The following is a 9,900-nucleotide window of genomic DNA, read 5'->3' as shown; positions in this document are numbered from 1 at the left end:
TCTGCCTCCTGGGTTCAAACAATTCTCCTGCCTTAGCCTCCCAAGTGGCTGGGATTACAGGCATGAATCATCACACCTGGCTAATTTTGTATTTTTAGTAGAGACAGCGTTTCACCATGTTAGCCAGACTGGTCTCGAACTCCTGACCTCCAGTGATTCACCGGCTTTAGCCTGCCAAAATGCTGGGATAACAGATGTGAGCCACCATGCCCAGTCTAGGAAAAAAGTCTTAAACGATAGAATTTGGGATAAATGTTGAAAAGCTTCTGTTTTATTGTAGATTTGACTAAAAATAAGTGCAGTGTTAATATGCTGATGATTTATTCTTGTATGTAGTACACATCGGAGTATCTTAATTTTGGTTCCTTGCTTTCTTTTTCTATACCACTAGCTTTCCCTTTCAACAGCAAGAGCCCAAGAACTGTTGCTATTTATCACTAATAAAAAGTTTTAATGTCACTCCTAAGTCCCATTCCACAGAAAAAGTGGATTCCACTTTTTTAAACTTTTGTTTTATAAAATGAGGAGTTTTATGTTGCTGTTTGGGCTTTTTGATGTTGATGATGCCAACATTTTATGCAGAAAATATTTAAATTCCAATAGAACTACAAAGCACAATTTTTACCATACTTCCTTTCTTCTACTAGAAAACCAGGGTAAAAACCCTGGGGCCCTTAATAGTACATTTAACTGGCAATACATTTAAATTCTTTACAAAAGCGTTAACGGAAATCTTGTGTGCGAGTGGCAGAGGCTGGCAGGGAAGCACACGCTGGCTGGCATGAAGGATACTGTCTTTGGTCGCTATGGCTTAGGGATTAAGGAAGTGCCAAAAAGGACTTCAGGAAAAGTATGTTTGTTTTATATCTGGAGCAGCCAGAAGAAGATTTGGCACACGTAATAAAAGGGCAAGACATTGTCTAGTATCCTGGAGACCCTCATTTCAGCCAGTTGATTGAACTTGCTGTATGCCCTATACGCAAAGTGAATGGTTTCTTTGCTTCGTGTTTTTTTCCAAATTCTTACCTATAGGCTCAAAACAATAAATGGCAATGCTTAAGGGAGTAGCACTCAGTAGAACGCCTCCAGCACGGCTGCTTTTGGAGCCGTGAGGATATTGGAGCTAATGACTCAGAACAGTTTTGAACTCTCAGAGGGGTTCATGTCCCCATGGCTTGGCCTGCACTTGGCACAGATAATGAAACATTGGCTGAAATGGGCATTATCATGATGGGGCGGAGAAGCCCCACGTCTCTTCTAGCGGTTGCCCTTGCAGTGGGATGGTGGGGACAGAACGCTTAATGGACGATGTCTCTGATGTGGATTTTAATGTTCTGGAAATGATTAAATTGGACATATTCCAAAGTGAAAAGGCCATGGAGAAAATTAAGGATTTTTTCTCTTATTTTACCCTTTCTGTTTCTTTCTTTCCTCCCTCTCTTGCCTTACCTTTCCTTCTTTTTTTCTTTTCTGCTGTTGAGGAGGTACTGTGGTCTTCCATAACATTAGACTTTATTTAGACCTGGAAGGGACCTTAGCAGTTGTTTTCCCAAAGCTTTCCATTTTACAGACCAGCCATGGGATATGGTCAAGAGATCTAGATTAAAAAGCCTAGATTTTAGTGTAAATTTTACCACCTATTAGGTTACAGGCGTGGTGACTCACGCCTGTAACCCTAGCACTTTGGGAGGCCGAGGCCGGCAGATCACCTGAGATCAGGAGTTCGAGCCCAGACTGGCCAACATGGTGAAACTTTGTCTCTACCCAAAATAACAAAAATTAGCTGGGCATGGTGGTGCATGCTTGTAATGCCAGCTACTCAGGAGGCTGAGGTAGCAGGGGAGGGGAAAAGAGAAAGGGCAGGGGAAGGAGAAGGGGAAGGGAAGGGAAAGAAAGGCAAGGCAAGGCAGAGAGAGAGAGAGGGAGAGAGAGAGAGAGAAAGGGAGAAAGAGAGAAAGAAAAAGAAAAGAGGAAAAGCATCCAACTCAGCTTCCAGAGTCAGGAAGGCTTTTCAAAGGAAGTGACAGTGATGACACCCTTGCTTAATTCCTTCCAAGTCCTGTTGAAATCAAATTTAAGTGTTGACTTTATCTGGTAACTTAGCTATCGCAGTAGGAATTTAATATATATAAATTGATCACACAGTTGCTATTTACCGAGGCTCTATTTGCTAAGGGAAATATCAATGAATATGAGACATAGCCATCTGGAATGGATCTGGTCTAAACTGATTGACCATGGGAGGTAGGGGATTTTTTTTCTTTGCTCCCCCATTTCCACCCCACCCAAACATAGCTCCTTGAAAACCAAGAACTGTGCCCTTCTGGCTCTCTTAAGATACTGATGCCAATCTGTCAAGCACAGATTTCACCATATTAGAGCCCAAAAGATGTGCATCTCTTATGATACAATAGCATTCTATTGCCTGTTCTTTAACGGAGTTGCAAACAAAGCAACACTATGCCTTGATATGAAAAGTCACATTTATTTTCATTCTGGAAACGAGCTCTGTGGGATCTTGCAGGGGAATGTTGCTGTCATCCCCACTAGGACTTAATCAGCTGAGCTGGAAGAGATTTTGTGTTTGTTTTACTTTTTTTTTTTTTTTTTTTTAAAGAAAGGAGATTAGTGAATACATGTCTGTTCAAAAGCAAATTCCATTTTGATCAAAACACCAGCTCCATGCCAAGAGGCGATGAGTCCTCTTACATGCATCTCGTGACGCTGACTTAGGGGTGAGAATATTAGATAATGAAAGATTCATTTAAAGGAGAATCCCAAGATAAAACTCTACAATTCCCTCATCTCACAAACGCACATTTTTCTTTTCCTTTTATGCTCTTGTGCTACATCTTTTTGGAAGCTGTTTTCTCATTCAAACAACCCCTACTGGGCAAGCCTGTCTGCAAGAGCTGCAGGTGTCCCCACAGCCCAGCTTACAAAGCCTACTTGTTAATCAGCCCCATCACGTGTCTTTTGACCGCCTTCCTACCCAGCTTTCTCCATATCTCTCTCCCAGCCAACCACTACTACTACTTCTAAAAGAAAAAAAACCAAATAGCCAGTCAAAAGAGCTATTATCCTAAAGGCTCCTTAACAAGGCCTGTAGCTTTCCAGTAAATTAGTTCAAGTTTTGCTCCCTTCCTCCTTCCTCGACATGGTGCCCCCTACCCCCGTTCATTGGTGGCAGCAAAACTTGTTGACCCCGCTACGTTTTGTGACCACTAGACATTCTACCAAGTGTCCCTCCGGAAGCCTCTCAGCCACCATTATTGTATGGTGTGGCCATATGATACTGTATGGCCATTATTGTATGGTTTCCCCATTAGAACCACTAAGGAATGCAAATCCACAGGAGATCATCCTCTGACTAAACAAAGTCCAACAGTGGTAACACTGTGCAGTGCCTTTAGAGAGTTTCAACAGGGGATCTGGAAGATAAATAAGTCACTGTCTTCCAATCTTCTATGTTTGATAATTGACTGGTCTGACTATATTGGTCCTCCCAGCCACAATTTCCTGAGATGCAAAATGAGAATGTTAATTCTACGCACCATGACTTGGGGAGAGGTAATTTGCTAATAAGAGCCAGTGTTTGTAGAAGGCTATGGGGCTGGCATAGGTAGGTCATAACTAATCTATATTAATTACATACTGTGGACCTGAAATTGAAGGAAGCCTGCACATATCCACAGGCCCTAGAGGAGAGGTTTATTTGCTCCCCCATATCATGTCGTCCCACTCCTCCCCATGCAGAAATCAGACATCTGTCTCATGACCAAATTAGTGCTCTCAGAAACTCAAAAAGAGGAAGCAAGTTATGTCTTTTGGGGGGTTTTACCGTGTTGTGTACTATGCAGAGAAATAAGTTTTCCCAGAGTTACTTGTGTGGTATGAAAATGGGATTTCCTCAATGCTGGTTATTAGCAAAACACTCTAAGAGTCCAAAAGATTGTCTTAAAATCTGTTTATAGCCTGTAATTCTAGCACTTTGGGAGGCCAAAGTAGGTGGATCACCTGAACTCAGGAGTTTGAGATCACCCTGAGCAGCATGGTGAAACTCCATCTCTACTAGAACACAAAAAATTAGATGGCTGTGGTAGCGGTGGCATGCACCTGTAGTTCTAGCTACAGAGGAGGCTGAGGCACAAGAACCATTTGAGCCCTAGAGCCGGAGGTTGCAGTGGGCCGATATCACACCACTGCACTCCAGGTTGGGCTACAGAGTGAGACCCCGTCTCAAAAACAAAAACAACAACGAAAACCCTTTTATGGCTATATTTATTATAAGAACCATAAGGAAAAAAAAAAGAGGGAAAGAGAGAAGGCCACTCTATTTCAAGGATGAATAGGTCAAGGAAACACTTCATTTTTCAACAGGTTTATAAAACTATTAAAAACGGCAAATGACACATTCTTTTTGGATAAATAGAAACTTTCCTTTTCCTGCCACTGAACAGGCCTCAGGGAAACTTGATTTAGAGCATCGGTTTACCTTTTGCAAGTAAAACGCCCTAAGAGATGGCCCATGTCATGACATTTTCACAGCTGGGTTTTGGCACATGTAAGTCTCAGAGGTAACATTACACAGAAGCCTTCCGGTAGAAATCAACAAAAACCACCCAGAGGTTAGGACAGACTGAAGCCTACTGACCTGGCAAAACTGAAAATACACAGCTGCCTCCAGAGGGACAGAGGGAAAAGCAACATTCAGGGATGGGACTGTTGAACCAGAAGAAAGCACATGACATTTTTTTCATCTATGGTTTGTCAAGCCGCAATAGGTCTGGATTTTAAACAGTTCACTGACAGAAACTTAAGTGGCCTCTCTCTCTCCAATTATAGTTCAATTGTATTAACTACAATTAGAGTTCATTGTAACTATGTATGTGTGTGCATGTATATATAATAAAATTCACCATTTTAACCGTTTATGCACCGTACATTGATACATTCATTAGTATATGCACGTTTTTGTGCAACCATCACCAGAACACTTTTCATCTTCTCAAAGTGCAATTCTGTATCCGCTAAACATGCACTCCCTACTCACCTCTCCTCCAGCCTCTGGCTACCAGCATTCTGACTCTATAAATTTGTCTACTCTAGGTCCTCCCTATAGGTGGAATTATGCAGTATGTGTCCTTTTGTGAATGACTTATTTCACTTGGCATAATATTCTTAAGGTTCATCCATGTTGTAGCATATTAAGCATGAATAATATCCCTTTATTCCCTTCCCTTCCCCTTCCCCTTCCCCTTCCCTTTTCCCTTCCCCTTCCTCTTCCTCCTCTCCTCCCCTCCCCTCCCTTCCCCTCCTTTCCTCTTCTCTCTGTTCCTTCTCTTCTCTTCTGTTCTCTTATCTTCTGCTCTGTTCTCTTCTCTCTTTTTTCCCCCTCTTCTCTCCTCTTTTGTCTTCTTTTCTTTTCTTTTGTATTCTTTTATTTCCTTTCCATGGTCACCCCTGTTGCCCAGGCTGGAGTACAGTAATATGATCAAGGCTCATTGTACCTGGGCTCAAGTGATCCTCCCACCTCAGCCTCCCAAGTAGCTGGGACTACTTGGGAGTGGTGGTGAGCACCACCACTCTAGGCTAATTTTTTTTTTTTTTTTTTGTAGAGACAGGTTTTCATCATGTTGCACAGGATGGGCTTGAGCAATCCTCCTGCCTCAGATTCCCAGAGTGCTGGGATTACAGGCATGAGCCACTGTGCCTGGCCCCATTCTCTTTCTTCTTATAAACAGTGTTATTGAAATATAATTTACATATAAATAAAGTTCAACCATTTTAAGTGTACAGTGCAATACATTTTAGTAAGTTTGCCAAGTTCTTTAATCATGGTCACAATTCAGTTTTAGGACATTTTCATTCTCCAATAGCATCTCTTGTGTTACTCTCCAGTCACATTCCCTTTACCACCCCCAGCCCGAGGTGACCACTACTCTACTTTCTGACTTTCTGCATTTGTCTTTTCTGGATATTTCATATAAATGGAATAATACCATAAGTAGCCTTTTGTGTCTGGCTTCTTTCACTTAGTTTAAGGCTTTTGAGGTTTATCCATGCTGTAGCATGGATCAGTATATCATTATTTTTTAATTGCTGAATAGTATTCCATTATATGAGTACATCACATATTGTTTATTCACCCATCAATTGATGGACATTTGGGTTACTTCCATTCTTTGGCTATTATAAATAATGTGGCATGAGTATTTGTGTGCAAGTCTTAGTGTGGACATGTTTTCATTTCTCTTAGGTAGATACCCAGGAGTGGGACTGCTAGGTCAGACCACAAATTTATGTTTAAACTTTACGAAACTGTCAAATTGTTTTTCCAAGATGGCTGTGTCATGGAGAGGTTTTCTTTAGGGTAACTGAACAGACTCTTCAGATGGATTCGTTTTTCCCTTTCGGAACCTTCCTAATGTGAAATATTTTGCTTCTTTTAGACTCTGACCTCAGCTCAGTCAAAAAGCCAAGTAGTGGGAGTCATGAATTAATTCCTCAAATATTTCTCATTTTCATATTCTTAACTCATTGCTGGGTTCATATTAAAACCAAACAACCTTGAAAGCTCAGAAGAACAGCGTTGTAAAGTGTCCTGTGAGACTTTGGGCAAATCATGTTAGTCATTTAGGGCCTCAGAGTTTCCATTTGAAAGTGAAGGATCAAGGCTGGGCACTGTGGCTCATGCCTGCAACCCCAGCACTTTAAGAAGCCGAGGTGGGCAGATCACCTGAAGTCAGGACTTCAAGACCAGCCTGACCAACATGGCGAAGCCCCTGTCTCCACTAAAAAAAAAAATACAAAAATTAGCTGGGAGTGGTGGTGGGAGTCTGTAAGTAACCTCAGCTACTTAGGAGGCTGAGGCAGGAGAATCACTTGAACCTGGGAGGTAGAGGTTGCAGTGAGCTAAGCTCCACTGCGCTCTAGCCTAGGTGACAGAGTGAGACTCCACCTCAAAAAAATTTAAATTTAAATTTAAAAAACAGAAAATGAAGGATCAGATCTGGATGATCCCTAATGTCTCCTCCATCCGTTAATACATCTCTAGAAGTGTCTTTAGAAGTGTCTGTGGACCAAGAGTAATCCTTTGATGGGGCTTTGAGCTATGTCTCACTTCACACTCTCTGAATGTAGAGGTAGAGTTTCTCAATCGTGCCCATCAGCTAAGGAACCAGCCCTTTCTCCTGACCGTGAACCCTAAAATTTGAGAAGGAGGGAGCTGTAGATGAAAGAATGACCATTTTCCTTGTAGGCCAGATCAGAGCTCCCATAGAGAGAACGAAGGGGCATTCACCTTTCTATTTTGTTTTAGTGCACTGTCTGGCATTCCATCCATAGCAGTCAGTAACACGTCTCCTGTATCCCACTTTCTTATGAGTGGATTTTTGGAAAAATGTTAATGTTCTAACTATGATCATTAGTGTATATCAATCACTGGCATACTCTCATTTTAGTTCTTTTACTAGTTTCTTTTTTTTTGAAAACAAGGTCTCACTCTGTTGTCCAGACTGGAGTGCAGTGGTGTAATCTCAGCTCCCTGCAACCTCCACCTCCCCAGCTCAAGCGATCCTCCCGCCTCAGTCTACCAAGAAGCAGAGACCTCAGGCAGTGCTACCACTTCTGGCTTTTTTTTTTTTTTTTGTATTTGTATTTTTCTTCCACATGGGGTTTTACCAAATTGCCCAGGCTGGTCTTGAACTCCTGAGCTCAAGCAATCCACCTACCTGCTTCAGCCTCCCAATGCACTGAAATTATAGGCATGAGCCACTACACACAGCCCCCTTTATTAGTTTTTTAGGCATACCACAACACTGGACCAAAAACTGGGTGGCTTAAAAAAAGAGATATTATCTTATAGTTCTGGGGACTAGAAGTCCAAAATCAAGGTGTCAGCAGGGCCAGGCTGTCTTTGTCGACCCTAGAGGTGAAGCCTTCCTTGCCTCTCCTGGCTTTTGGTGTTTGCTGGCAGTTCTTGGTGCTCCTTGGCTTGTAGCTGCATCACACCCCTCACATGGCGGTCTTCATCTCTCTCTAGAGATGGACACCAGTCACTGGATTAGGGCCCACCCTAAGGAACTCATTTCAACTTGATTGCATTTGTAAAGACCCTACTTCTAAGAAGGTTACATTCTGTAGCACAGGGGTTAGGACTTCAACATATCTTTTCTGTGAGGTTAGGTAGGAGAGCCACACAATTTAGCCCATAACAGTAACATTTTGAAAAAACGAGGTTTGCAAAAAATAACGTATCTGCCACTGAATGCACACCTACCTATAGTTGTCTATTGATATGGTTTGGCTGTGTTCCCAGTCAAATCTCATCTCGAATTGTAGCTCCCATAATTCCCACATGTTGTGGGAGGGACCCAGTGGGAGGTTATTGAATCATGAGGGTGGGTCTTTCTCATTCTATTCTTATGATAGTGAATAAGTCTTATGAGATCTGATGGTGTTTTTTGTTTGTTTGTTTGTTTGTTTGTTTGTTTTAAGATAGAGTCTTCCTCTGTCACCCAGGCTGGAATGCAATGGCTTGATCTTGGCTCACTGTAACCTCTGCCTCCTGGGTTCAAGTGGTTCTCCTGTCTCAGTTTCCCAAGTAGCTGGGATTACAGGTGCCCAGCATAATACCTGGCTAATTTTTGTATTTGTAGTAGTGATGGGGTTTCATTTTGGCCAGGCTGGTTTCGAACTCCTGACCTCAAGTGATCCACCAGCCTGAGCCTCCCAAAGTGCTGCAATTACAAGCGTGAGCCACTGCGCCCAGCCCTGATGGTTTTATAAAGGCTAATTTCCTACACAAGCTCTCTTCGCCTGCCACCATGTAAGATATAACTTTGCTTCTCGTTGCCTTCTGCCATGATTGTGATACCTCCCAGCCATGTGGAACCGAGTCCATTAAACCTCCTTCCTTTATAAATCACCCAGTCTCAGGTTTGTCTTTATTAGCAGTGTGAGAACAGGCTAATACATATATAAAAGAAGAAAAAAAGTGTTTTCCTTCTTCAACATTGACATCTGTGCTCTGTGGTGCTTGGGCCCAAAAGAAAGATCATAACAGCCTTGAACCTTTGGCTCTCAGTCCTGTGTGGTTTGAGAGTCTGACATCTGCAGTTATTATTTAAATAATAGCTTTCAGTTTGGGCAAAAAAAAAAAAAAATCCATTCAGTGCTTGGAATGTGATACTATAAATTACTTAGAATGTTTTATCTTGATAGTGCTGCCTAGATTAAAGTCTGGGAAGAATGAGATGTTAGATAGGTTTTCCTTAAAAAAGCTGGGACATGAGGATGTGATTCCATAATCACAGGACAGGAATTAACTGATAAGATTATGTGAATTTCCACACCTCAGAGAAGAAAGAGATAGCTTTGGGTTGGCAAATGAAAGAGCCGCTTATCACTCTGGGAGGAAACAGAGGAGTAGGGCTGTGTGGACTTGCTAGACCGAGCTCTAACTAGCTTGCTGAGAACATTATCTTCTAGAAGGACAGAAGGAACCCAGAAGGACTCCTCACAGCAAGTTTTTGAAAGATCTTTTTCCGTCCCTCCCAACCCAGTCCTGTCCATGGTGGTTTTAGGACCCAAATTGCCACTAGGGCAGGCTCAGCCTCAAGCCTGGTTATTAGGAAGCATATGCCCAGGACTTCCAGGGCACCAACCTCTCCCATCTGCAGTTACCCTTCTCCCCTTGTGAAATACTCCGTTTTGTCTTGTCTTGTTTTGTTCTGAGTCAGGGTCTCACTCTTGTCCAGACTGGAGTGCAGAGGCACAATCACTGCTCACTGTAGCCTCAAACTTCCAGGCTCAAGCAACTCTCCTGCCTCAGCCTCCTGAATAGCTGGGACTACAGGCACACACCACCGTTCCTGGCTAATTTTTTTTTAATAGAGA

Source organism: Cebus imitator, unplaced genomic scaffold, assembly GCF_001604975.1.
Source record: "Cebus imitator isolate Cc_AM_T3 unplaced genomic scaffold, Cebus_imitator-1.0 Scaffold5, whole genome shotgun sequence".
NCBI classification, from domain to species: Eukaryota; Metazoa; Chordata; class Mammalia; order Primates; family Cebidae; genus Cebus; species Cebus imitator.
This window is presented reverse-complemented; position numbering follows the sequence as displayed.